At 39.7% G+C, this 13,225-nt stretch overlaps 1 protein-coding gene across 1 annotated transcript in view; it reads left to right on the top strand.

Annotated features, from left to right (window-relative positions):
• Positions 1-6,123: 6,123 nt before the first annotated feature.
• CPB1 (carboxypeptidase B1) overlaps positions 6,124-13,225 on the top strand; it is a 69,267-nt gene continuing 62,165 nt past the window's right edge. The window contains exon 1 of the mRNA XM_032173798.2: positions 6,124-6,257. The gene's annotated coding sequence lies outside the window, so the exon portion shown is untranslated. The remainder of the gene's footprint in view (positions 6,258-13,225) is intronic.

Raw genomic sequence — 13,225 nt, forward strand, 5'->3', positions numbered from 1 at the left:
TTTCTGCTGAGAGATCAGCTGTTAGTCTGATGGGCTTCCCTTTGTGGGTAACCCGACCTTTCTCTCTGGCTGCCCTTAACATTTTTTCCTTCATTTCAACTTTGGTGAATCTGACAATTATGTATCTTGGAGTTGCTCTTCTCGAGGAGTATCTTTGTGGCATTCTCTGTATTTCCTGAATTTGATTGTTGGCCTGCCTTGCTAAGTTGGGGAAGTTCTCCTGGATAATACCCTGAAGAGTGTTTTGCAACTTGGTTCCATTCTCCCTGTCACTTTCAGATACACCAATCAGACGTATATTTGGTCTTTTCACATAGTCCCATATTTCTTGGAGGCTTTGTTTCTTTTTACTCTTTTTTCTCTAAACTTCTCTTCTCACTTTATTTCATTCATTTGATCTTCAATCACTAATACCCTTTCTTCCACTTGATTGAATTGGCTACTGAAGCTTGTGCATGTGTCACGTAGTTCTCATGCCACGGTTTTCAGCTCCATCAGGTCATTTAAGGTCTTCTCTATGCCGTTTATTCTAGTTAGCCATTCATCTAATCTTTTTTCAAGATTTTTAGCTTCTTTGCGATGGGTTCAAACATTCTCCTTCAGCTTAGAGAAGTTTGTTATTACCAATTGTTTGAAGCCTTCTTCTCTCAACTCGTCAAAGTCATTCTCTGTCCAGCTTTGTTCCGTTGCTGGCAAGGAGCTGCTTTCCTTTGGAGGAGAAGAGGCACTCTGATTTTCAGAATTTTCAGCTTTTCTGCTCTGGTTTCTCCTCATTTTTGTGGTTTTATCTACCTTTGGTCTTTGATGATTGTGACGTACAGATGGGGTTTTGATGTGGATGTCCTTTCTGTTTGTTAGTTTTCCTTCCAACAGTCAGGACCCTCAGCTGCAGGTCTGTTGGAGGTGCTGGAGGTCCACTCCAGACCCTGTTTGCCTGGGTATCACCAGCAGAGGCTGCAGAACAGTAAATATTGCAGAACAGCAAATGCTGCTGCCTGATCCTTCCTCTGGAAGCTTAATCTCAGAGGGGCACCTGGCTGTAGGAGGTGTCAGTCGGCCCCTACTGGGAGGTGTCTCCCAGTTAGGCTACTCAGGGGTCAGGGATCCACTTGAGGAGGCAGTCTGTCCATACTCAGATCTTAATCTCTGTGCTGGGAGAACCACTACTCTCTTCAAAGCTGTCAGACAGGGACGTTTAAGTCTGCAGAAGTTTCTGCTGCCTTTTGTTCAGCTATGCCCTGCCCCCTGAGGTGGAGTCTACAGAGGCAGGCAGGCCTCCTTGAGCTATGGTGGGCTCCAATCAGTTCGAGCTTCCCAGCTGCTTTGTTTACCTACTCAAGCCTCAGCAATTGCGAGCACCCCTCCCCTAATCTCGCTGCCACCTTGCAGTTTGATTTCAGACTGCTGTGCTAGCAGTGAGCGAGGCTCCGTGGGCGTGGGACCCTCCGAGCCGGGCGTGATATATAATCTCCTGGTGTGCCATTTGCTAAGACATTTGGAAAAGCACAGTATTAGGGTTAGAGTGTCCCGATTTTCCAGGTACCATCTGTAATGGCTTCCCTTGGCTAGGAAAGGGAATTCCCTGACCCCTTGCACTTCCCAGGTGAAGCAATGCCCTGCCCTGCTTTGGCTCACACTCTGTGGGCTGCACCCACTGTCCAACAAGCCCCAGTGAGATGAACCTGGTACCTCAGTTGGAAATGCAGAAATCATCCATCTTCTGCATCGCTCACACTGGGAGCTGTAGATTGGAGCTGTTCCTATTCGGCCATCTTGGAACCTCCCCCCCCCCAATATTTATATAGTTTCATAGTACTTCCCTACAAAATCCTTATTAATTACAAAAGGATAAAGAGAATCTTCACAGTGGAAAAACCTGACTGTACCACTTTAATAATGGTCATGATTACCAGCAGTGGGACACATCAACACTGAGTCCCATTTGATAGGATTCAGTGAGAATACGGTATCACTTCTATAATACTCCTATCAAAATGCATAACCTGAATCAACCCATAAGAAAATATCAAAGATACAAAAAGTAAGGAACATTCAACAAAATAACTGGTCTGTCGTCTTTAAAAGTTGCAACATGAAAGTCAAGGAAGACTGAGGAACATTCTAAGCTGAGGGAGACGGCAGAGACATGATAGCTACAGGTGATGCATGATCCTTTACTAGATCCTTTTCTCTAAAGGACGTGATTGAGACAATTGGCCAAACTTAAATTGAGCCTGATGAGATGGTAGTAATTTATCAGTGTTGACTTCCTAGTTTAGATGTTGGAGAATTTCCTTGTCTGTAAGAATTACACACTGAAATAGTTGGAAGTGACAGGGATTTACATTAGCTACTTACTCTTAAGTGTGTCAAGGGAAAAAAAAGTTTTTTATGCTACTCTACAGTCTTTCTCCTGGTTTGAAATTATTTCATATTAAAAAATAAAACTCATGTACCAAACAGTAGTGCAGACACAGTTGAGTGAATTATTTGGAACCTAGAACAGAAACTGTTTTAAAACAAATGGAATTAAAATATTGGACAAAGACAAAGAAAGTGAGTGGAGGACTTCAGAGTTAAGGATTTCAAAGGGCCTTACATTGTTTCAGAGCAAGATAGATGTGCTATTTAACTTCACAATTTAAGAAGTCACATAAAAATTTAAAGGTAATATAGAGTAGAAAAAGAATGAAAAGCTTTCAGGCTCATAGAGGAGAAAATGAGTAATAACAAAAACATGATCCATGTTCTAGAAAGCTGCATGGAAGAAGAAAACCATAGAAATTGAATAAGTATGTAAGTGTGATTAAAAAAATAAAAGTTGGCAACACTATAATAAACATCCTTGGATATAAACCTCTCTCTCTCTCTGTCTCTCCTTCTCTCTCTCTCTCTCTCCATACATATATATATATTTAATGTACTTAAAATTATATAATATTTGATATTAATATAGTTTCAAAGTACTTTCCTACAAAATCCATATTAATTACAAAGGGATACAGAGTATCTTTACAGTGGAAAAACCTGACAATGCCATTTTAACTGATCACCAAAAATGGGACAAATTAACAACAAGTGCTACCTGATAGGATATTATATAAATGTCCTTAGACATTATGTAAGTGTTCTATGTTTTATAAAATGTCCTCAGAATCCCTGGAAATAGAATTGCTATGTTAAAATTACAGACACATTAATGTCTCAATACATTAACAAGTAAACAAAGGTTTTACTTAACAAACTATAACTTTTCTATTTAAAAAATGTAACTACATTTACTGTGCTCCACCCTATCAATGAGGCTACACCACACTATCCATCTACCTACTCTCACAACAGGCCAACTTCTTTCTTGCCCTAGGGCCTTTGTAAATGCTGTTCCTTGTGTCTGGATTGGTCTCCCATTTTCCCCCATCCTTCCTTCCCTTCATAAACTCACTCCTTTTGGTCTTCCCATAAATGCCACCTCCGCGGTGAAGTCCTCGCTGACATTCCTGGGAGATCACCTCCTATGCACCCCATAGCCACACTTTGTGCAAAAAAACGTTCAACAATTCTCTCCTAAAATTGAGGAGTTTAGTGTCATCTTCTTATGTTAATTTTTATAAAGCAGTCTTTCTCTTGTGACACACTATATTCAATTTTTTTCTTTCATAAGTCAAGCTGCTAAGTGCTAATAAAACACGTAATAAAAAGGTAAATGGCCTCTGTATTAATCTTAAGTACTGCTGCCTGTAATATGATTTTTAAAGCTATATTCTCAAATTACATAAACCCCATGGGGCTGATTGTCAATGTCTTCCATACATAAGAAAGCCTCACTGTGGCTGTCATATAACTTATGCCAAATCTGTTTTCTTCTCCTTAAAAAAAAAAAGTGTTTAAAAACTTTTTCTAAATATTTTCATGAAGTTAGTGCTGGTCGAAGGAGCCACACTAAAGCACTCATAACCTCAGCTTAACCATGGGAAAAGCACTTTCTTATAGCATTGATCAACCTCACATTTATTTCAGAAAATCCAGTTTTCTTATAAACAAGCATCTAACGCTGGTGAAAATTGTTGCCATTTCCAGCAGGAAGTGACCTAGGACTCCTAGAAAGCAACTGCTTTTAAGGGTCTGGTGATGACCACTGGGCATGAGCTGGTGAGTGATTAACATTGTTAGATTTGTCCGTAGTATTTAAGATGTTCAGAGTGTTTTACAATCCCTTTTCTTAGTCATAACTCATAGGCTTGTGAAGGAGGCAGCTCCTGTCATTATTGCTTTGCTATTTGGATGCTGATCCACAGAAAGGTTAAATACCGTTTCCAAGGTCACGGAGAGTTTTCCTGACAGAGCCTACTTAAGCATTCATTGCCGCTGACACAGGGCTCTAGGGAAAAGGAAACAGAGGAGGCGAGGAAAAGCCCTAGGCTACGATGAGAACACAACATCATAAGCACATCACTGGGGATAGCCTTTCTCATGTGCTACTAAAGACCACTATGTCAGCAAACATCCAATTATGTCTGATTCTTGCTAATATTAAATAACATTCTCAGGATTCCTGGGAAACAGCAAAACTATACACTGACATAGAATGGGAGGGGGATGAAAGTACATTGACTTTTTCATACCTACCCAGATGTACTGTTTATTTTCTATTTATAGTATGCTAATACTAATACATGTAAGCTTATATTTTAAAATGCTAATGGAATCCTATCATATGTGCTGAAAACAGTAGGCATCGTTTAGTTTTTCTATCTAAGGGTCACAAGTAGGCTTTTATTGTCAAAGGAAGACTCTCACTTTTCAGAGTACAAGTTGAATATCCCTTATTCAAAATTCTTGGGACCAGAACTCTTTCAGGTTTCCATTTTTTTTTTAATTTTGGAATACTTGCATATACACGGTGAGATATCTTGGGGTGTCTAAGGTCAAAACACAAAATTCATTTATGTATCATATACACCTTATATACATATCCTGAAGGTAATTTTACACAATATTTTTAATAATTTTACACATGAAACAAAGTTTTGACTGCATTTTGGCTGATATCCGTCACATGAGGTCAGGTGTGGAAATTTCCACTTGTGACATCATGTCAATGCTCAAAGTTTCAGATTTTGGAGCATTTCACATTTCAGATTTTTTGATGAGAGATGCTCAACCTTTAGCACACTATGTTCAGAAAGGTTAACATCACACAGCTATTCAGTGCACCTTTCCACCAGCTCAGTGCTCCTCCGTCCCAAGCGGTGTGTCTCCCTGTGGCCGTCCCCTGCTGGGCATTACTGATACATGTAAATATGTGAACAACAACATCCATAAGGAAAGGTTAATTTGGAGAAAGCCTAAGCGGAGGAATCTATCAGCAACAAGAGTTAATAATCAACTGCAGGTGATTTGGGTAAATGTGAAAATAGCCTGAGATCACATAGTCTTTATGACATCACCTTTAAGGACAGGAACTCATCATTGCTCAGTAGTCACCAATCTCAGTTTACTTCTTATCCTAAAAACATGGACAAAAGGGAGACTGGAAACCCAGACTGGCCCTGGAGGCTGGCCAGCTGTGAATCCCATTCTAGGCTCTTAGTCCTTATAATCATTTGTTTAATGAGACTGCCTTCTGCACATGAAGGGGGAGTAATGGCTATTCCTCACTTAGAAAGCAAAGTAATAGAGTACAGATCAGCTCTCTAAGTCTTCGTTCCAGATACTGACTTATTTTCCGTACATTGTGGTTCAAGAACACATCGATCATAAAAACGTGGCAGCTTTAATGAGTTAATGTTGTCTAAACTGGAGTAGAAAGAATGCCAAGACAGAGCCTAGGGCTTCTGAGTAGATTTGGACCTTCAGTAAATTTCTTTCAGTCACCCCGTATTCCAGACAGAGGCCAAGAATGGCCCTTTGATTCCTGTCTTCAGCAGCAAACCAAAGACGTTTTCACTGTGGGGTTTTGGGGTTTGGTTTGTTTTCCCTAAACCCTGTGACCATGACTTTCCTAGCATGTGAGAGCTCATTGTCTTTCTGCTGAGCTCTCCAATTGGTCCCCACAGAACACATTTGGCACCCAAGGCAACAAAGGCAGACCACAAAGTCTCCAGAATGAGGAAATGTTGGAAGCAAATAATATATTCAGCTGAGCATTCTTCCTGGCAGTGGGAGCAGGAGCCTGATTTGGACCTTAAAAGCTTAGTGGCAACAACAAATAAGCATTGGCCTGGAAAATCCACCTCCCATCAGGCTAAACAAGGCAGGTAATATGAAAATAAGTTTGATGTATTTACAAAATTTCTCTAAATTTTCTTTTTACTGGTCGCACTCTCAGGCCACTTTCATGGAATCATTCAGTTCTGCATCCCTTGTGTGGGATCCAGAGCTCTTTGTATCTTTGACTGCCTCCCAGCACCTGAGGGTCAAGTATCCCACTGAGAGCTTGGAAACAGAAGCCAAAAAGATTTGGAGCTGGTGCGGGTGACTGTCGAGCGCAGATGGCCAGTTATCGATGTAATCTGTGTATCTGGGAGGCATGTGCTATCAGAAGGCAGCTGCTAAACCAAATGAATCAAGGCACAGTTTTTAAGAAGGAAAAGTGTAGATTGGAAAAGGATAAAAGTTTTGAATGTATGCAGCTGTGCAGGGCTATGATCAATGCTTTAAAAATTAGGATTATATGCACTGATGGAGGGTTTTCCCAAAGTGCAACTCTATGTGAGGTCAGAGCGATAATCCATTTCACTTCACTGGCAGAGCTGGGAGAGGGCATGTAACAAGGTCAGCTTTAATACTGTTTTCCTTGTATGCTGAATGTGGTTTGTTACTGTTGATGCTCTGTGTTTTGGAATAAGGTTGTAAGTCTAGGTTTAAAAGAAGGTATTGACCTGTCATTTTCCTATAAAAGTGGAGCAGAGATTGCTTTTATTCCATGTATTGATCACTTAGATGTGTGACTTAATCTGTATGGCTGGATAAATTCTGGATTTTCTGTCTATCCATGGTTTAACCCATAATGTTACTGGAAAATGAGCCAACATTACTTTGTTCTGGCTGTGTGCACAGCACTGAATTCTAATTGTGTTTCTCAATCTAAGCCCCAGAATGAAAACTGCCAAGATCAATTCATTTTGATAAATTAACTGTTTCTGATGGCTATCTATACTGAACTGCAGCTGCTGTGTTTTTTTTTCCTTAACAAAATGATTATGAAGTAAATGTGCTCCAACTATTGCTCACATTATTTTATTGAACTAATGAATTGCTCTGGGAAGCTCTGTGAAGACTTTTGATCAATTATTGTGTGCAAATTGTTTAAAAGGAAATACATCATAATTAGGCTAACAAATCTGCATGATGCTGCCTCTCCTGATGAATAAATTTTGTGTAGATAGAGGGGTAGACACATAGGGGTACTTTGCATTTTTCTCTTTATTGATTTTCATACATTATAATATGATGGATTAACCAACATTGGCTCACAATTGTTCTTTGTCCGAAGTTTAATGGAGGAAAAAATAATACCTTTTAATCCCTTTTAAAAATCTCCTATAAGTGTGAGACAGATAAGCATATGGTCATCAAGCAATACTACTGAGAACATTCACCTAGATCAAAATGAGGAAATGTATTTCAGCTGTCACTGCCATGTCATTATAGCCCCCCCTTAACTGCATTTATGTTGCCAAGAGGAATCCTCACCAGATCAAAATGATTGGAATGAGGCCCAAGACAGCTGTGGCCTAGATAAAGAAAACCAAATGATTTTCAGTCTCCTGGATACCAAGAAACAGGATATGTCATTGATGGCCAGTTAGTGATCTTGTTCTACACTCAGTACTGCTCATCTGAGTGTGACACTTTCTGTATCGTCATTGGACTACTGTCACTCATTACAGCTTAAAGAGAAAATTATTCCATTTTCTTTAAAGCTTTCTACTGCAAAGTTTGGGACTCAGACACCAAGTAATACAGTCAGAGAAGACTTCAGGTGTCTATACAAAGCATCATTAATTCAATCAATGACAATGCCCATTGTTCTAATAATTTAATTGTTCAAAAACTAAAGATAAATTGGCATGGAAACACATACTAGACTAGAGACTACCAAATAATATAGAGAGTACGTGTGTATGGATATATATATATATATAGAGAGAGAGAGAGAGAGAGTATGGATTTATTAAAATTTGACCTTATATATTATATAAGAGGGGGAAAATGACTACATGAAGATAAAGGTTTTTTTTTTTTTTTTTGAGACGGGGTCTCGCTCTTTCGCCCAGCCCGGAGTGCAGTGGCGCAATCTCGGCTCACTGCAAGCTCCGCCTCCCGGGTTCACACCATTCTCCTGCCTCAGCCTCCCGAGTAGCTGGGACTACAGGCGCCCGCCACTGCACCCGGCTAATTTTTTGTATTTTTAGTAGAGACGGGGTTTCACCGTGTTAACCAGGATGGTCTCGATCTCCTGACCTCGTGATCCGCCCGCCTCGGCCTCCCAAAGTGCTGGGATTACAGGCGTGAGCCACCGCGCCCGACCGAAGATAAAGGTTTTAGTCAAGCCTCTCACAGGAAGTTTTGGGCATTGACAAGAAATTAGCCCTTTTTAGCTACCTATCTTTAAAAACACTGTGTTATGCTCTATGAGATGAAACTTCATGAATTAAAAAATATGTGGTGCCAGCCACAGTGGCTCACACCTATAATCTCAGAACTTTGGGAGGGTGAGGCAGGCACATCACTTGAGGCCAGGAGTTCCAGAACAGCCTGGCCAACATGGTGAAATCCTATCTCTACGAAAATATATATATACACACACATATATATGTATGTGTGTATATATATATATATATATACACACATACACAAAAATTAGCCACAGTTGGGGGTGCATGCCTGTAATCCCAGCTACTCAGGAGGCTGGGGCACAAAACTGCTTGAACCTGGGAGGCAAAGGTTGCAATGAGCCAAGATCACACCACTGCACTCCAGCTTGGGTGACAGAGCAAGACTCTATCTGCAAAACAAACAAACAAACAAACAAACAAAACGATGTGGGTTTGATGAGTGTTGGCATGATCAAAGTCATTGGGACTCTATGTCCAAACAAATAAAAGGGAGTCTCTGAGACTTGGGGATAGTATGTTTCTTAGGAAAAATCTGTGTAACATCATCTCCTGTCCCCAAAAAAAAGGGGGGGGGGGGGCTGGGCATGGTGGTTCACACCTGTAATCCCAACATTTTAGGCAGCCAGGATGGAAGGATTGCTTGAGGCCAGGAGTTCAAGAGCAGCCTGGGCAACACAATGAGACTCCATCTCTATAAAAATATACATGTTTTAAATTAGCCAGATGTGGTGGTGCACACCTGTAGTCCCAGCTACTTGGGAGGCTGAGGTGGGAGGATCACTTGAGCTCTGGAGATTTATGCTACGGTGAGTTATAATCACACCACTGCACTCCAGCCTGGGTGACAGAGGGAGATCCTGTCTCAAACAAAAAAGCCAAAAAGAGTTCCTTTAAGTGAACTTCATTTTCCCTGGCCAGTGAGTGATCTTGTTCTTTTCAAAAGGGCTTTCCCTAAGGAACTCTCAAGCCTCCTAGAGTTTCTTATTCCTCTAAGTTCTTCTCCTTCTCTGTAATAAAGCTTCTCTCTCCCTAAAAGATATCATATATGCAATAATTTTTTTAATGTGGTGTCTTTAGAAGACCAATATTTTAAAAGTCAAACCACTAGTAACCTAACAGTTTGCCTAAGCTTTCTTTTGTCATAGAACACATGAAGTTTATGTTTGCACAGACAAGTTGGCTTGAGGTCAGGGCCTCAGGGCCTCCCCCACTGAGGACCGAGAGCATAAATACCTCAGACACACTGTAAGCCATTCATGTGGGAAGGGTTGCTGTCCAGTAGAGGTTGCTTTTTTTGTCATACTATCTGTTGACATCTATTAACCCCTTCTCAGAATATTTTTAAATGCATGAAATAAAATTTATAGGATAGGAAAGGAAACTGATTATATTGAAATACAGTTAGCAAATACTTTAAAACAAATGTATGATATAATAATATAGGTACTTCTTTTTGAAGCATCAATTAAGATCAGTGGCAACTTCAAAGTAGTTGTAAGTGTAAGTAATTTTCCATGTATTTGCAACCATTGCATTGTAATATGAAAATATTTTTTGTTTCTATTAGAGACCCAGTCATGGGTGTTGCTAATACTACAGAAGTTTGTAGCCTATATTTATAGTTGAGGGAGATGACAAATTTTGAGAGAAAGTAAGGATGCAATTTTTTCAAATGCCAACTCATGGACCCCTAAGATTTTTTCCCCTAAGAAAACCCTGCTTTAGACGAGGAAAGCTACAGGAAAATGTTTCTATGGCACTCTCTTCTTCCCTGTCCCCAGACTTTTCCTGAATCACTCATAATCCCTTTACCTATATTCTTTTTTCCTTCAGTTTTATCTATATTTGTTCTCTTTGAATTCGTCTTTTTTCATTATTCTCTTCCAAATTCCTTCCCTTCTTTTCCTTCACTTCATTTCTTTTCCTCCCTTTCCACAATTCATTTCTCAATACACTTAGCACATGAGCAGCTCCATCAGGGCAAGCCCTTGAATGAGTCTGTCCATAGCACACAGTAGAAGTTTGAGCAAAGAGGGAAATGCACCAAGAAATGCAGACAAGGTATAGGAGGGATTCACCTTGCTCCAAGCCAGGCCCTTTGTCATAAGTAAAAAAAAGAAAGCAGTTTTTACAGCTCAGGATAAAAGTGGGCAATTGTCTGTTTACCTTAGTCAATATAATACAGTCAGTAAAATTACCTAATCATCAAAGTAGAATATTTGCAGTCATTTTTATCACATAAATATCAAGTTCTTTCTGTAGATTAAGGTTCCGTTAGTTAATCTCATATCTTAATAGAAGTTATTATCATTAACAAAACCCTAAAAATATTTATAGGCCATCAAGATTATAAAAAAGTGCAAGCATTTAAAATTGTTCTCCACATACCTCAAATACACAACCATACATTGGCATTGAAAAATGTCATAATACCACACTCATTTACCACCCTCCTGCTCAAATAATATTCTAGATAAAACTTGTATTATTAGGCCAGGTGTGGTGGCTCATGCCTGTAGTCCCAGCACTTTGGGAGGCCGAGGTGGGTGGATCACGAGGTCAGGAGTTCGAGACCAGCCTGGCCAAGATGGTGAAACCCCATTTCTACTAAAAATTAAAAAAAATTAGCCGGGTGTGGTGGCAGGTGCCTGTAATCCCAGTTACTCAGGAGGCTGAGGCAGGAGAATCACTTGAACTCGGGAGGCGGAGGTTGCAGTGAGCCAAGATCGTGCCACTGCCCTCCAGCCTGGGAGAAAGAGTGAGACTCTGTCTCAAAACAACCAACCAAACAAACAAAATACTTGTATGATTATGCTCTTAGAGGCCATGAATTATCTGCTTGATCTCTTGGGGCTGCCACTGGGTAATCCAGAAGACCATTAAATTCCCCAGTAAAGGCCAGACAAATCCCAGCACTTTGGGAGGCCGAGGCGGGCAGATTGCCTGAGGTCGGGAGGTCAAGACCAGTCTGGCCAACATGGTGAAACCCCATCACTACTAAAAATACAAAAAAATTAGCCAAGTGTGGTGGCGTGCACCTGTAATCCCAGCTACTCGGGAGGCTGAGGCAGGGCAATTGCTTGAACCAGGGAGGCAGAGGTTGCAGTGAGCCAAGATCATGCCACTGCACTCCAGCCTGGGTGACAGAGCAAGACTCTGTCTCTAAAACATAAAAATAAAATAAATTTCCCAGTAAGTAGATGAAGAAAAATACTGAATAAATATGGAAACAATAGGAAAACAAAAGATTCATAAATGAAATTTATTTTTAAATTGTGCTGGATTAGGCTTACCAATAAGGAAAGGGAATTCATTAAATGTTAAGTCTTTCATTTCAGTAAAGCCAATGTAACAACATCTAATATAATTGTGTGTACGACCATGTGAGCTAATTTTGCCATAAAAAACAGCCACCTGGGTAATAAATTGTCTGGAAAAAAATAATGATAATTTATAAAAATGCCAGTTGGGGAAAAGCACTTAATATTATGCTGTCTAGCCAAAGAAAATGAGATCCACTCCAATTATTTCAATACTCTGACATGAAGCATTTTGTGTTACTTTGATAGTCATAATTTATCGTGAGGAAGGGCTGATCAGGAAGTGTACAGAAGTATCTGTATGGAAGCCACACCTCAGTCCACAGGCTTTTTCAGGTGACTCACCTGTTTCCAAGCTACCTAGCTCTCCCTGCTGATTGTTTCAAGTGCAAATAAACATGCCGTATGATGCAAATCTTGGCTTCGCTAACCAAACGTGTGACCATAAGCAGTCATTATATTTTTCTCTAAGCCTCAGTTTCTTCAAATGTAATATGGGGTAATTCATAGAGCAATCATGAAAACCAAGTTAGACAACACATGTTAAGTTGCTAGTACCCAGCCTGACACAGAGTAAGTTCTCAATCAATAATATGGTGATGGCCTTGAGCTGATCCAAGCAACTGGCCAGATAATACTTTGAACTCTAAGAAGAAAATATGGTTGAATTTTGTATGATGTGTAATGTCTTTTACCTGTTTAGAAATCTATTTTTTCTTCTTCTATTTGGTGCAATACATACCAATGATGAGCTAATGCTGTGGTATTTTTCACACACCATAGTGGAAGTATTACTTTAATGTCAAGTGTAAGCAGCTCCTGTTATGCTTAAGACCATGACATCTGCCTTGATATAGCGTAAAGAAAAATCACATCCACCTGGAGAACATGAAGATAGCTATAGCATTGTTCCTATAGGGGGAATAAATTAAAATTTTGTGATTTCTTTACGTTAAAATTTGAAGTACGTTGACTTAGCCTGGGGATTTCCGAAATAACTTTTTAAGAAGTAATAGGGATCTTTAAAAGAAAATGATTAAAAATCCATCTATTTTATTTGGCTCATTCAAATATAATATCTATAAAAGCTTTGTGTTGTGGTAATAATCCCTTACTATTTCCCTCTCTCCTTGGTCTTTTCATTTATTCATTTCCCATTAATCGTAAAACTGAAATAAAAAGAGAATGAATTTTTTAAAGTCACTTTCCATTCTACAGCTTTGTTAATTTCTTCTAAGTGCACTTTAGTGCTGTTTAATTTGTATCTAGGGGCAGCGCATTGTT

The sequence above is a fragment of the Hylobates moloch genome, unplaced genomic scaffold (assembly GCF_009828535.3).
Source record: "Hylobates moloch isolate HMO894 unplaced genomic scaffold, HMol_V3 SCAFFOLD_13, whole genome shotgun sequence".
In the NCBI taxonomy this organism is placed as follows: Eukaryota; Metazoa; Chordata; class Mammalia; order Primates; family Hylobatidae; genus Hylobates; species Hylobates moloch.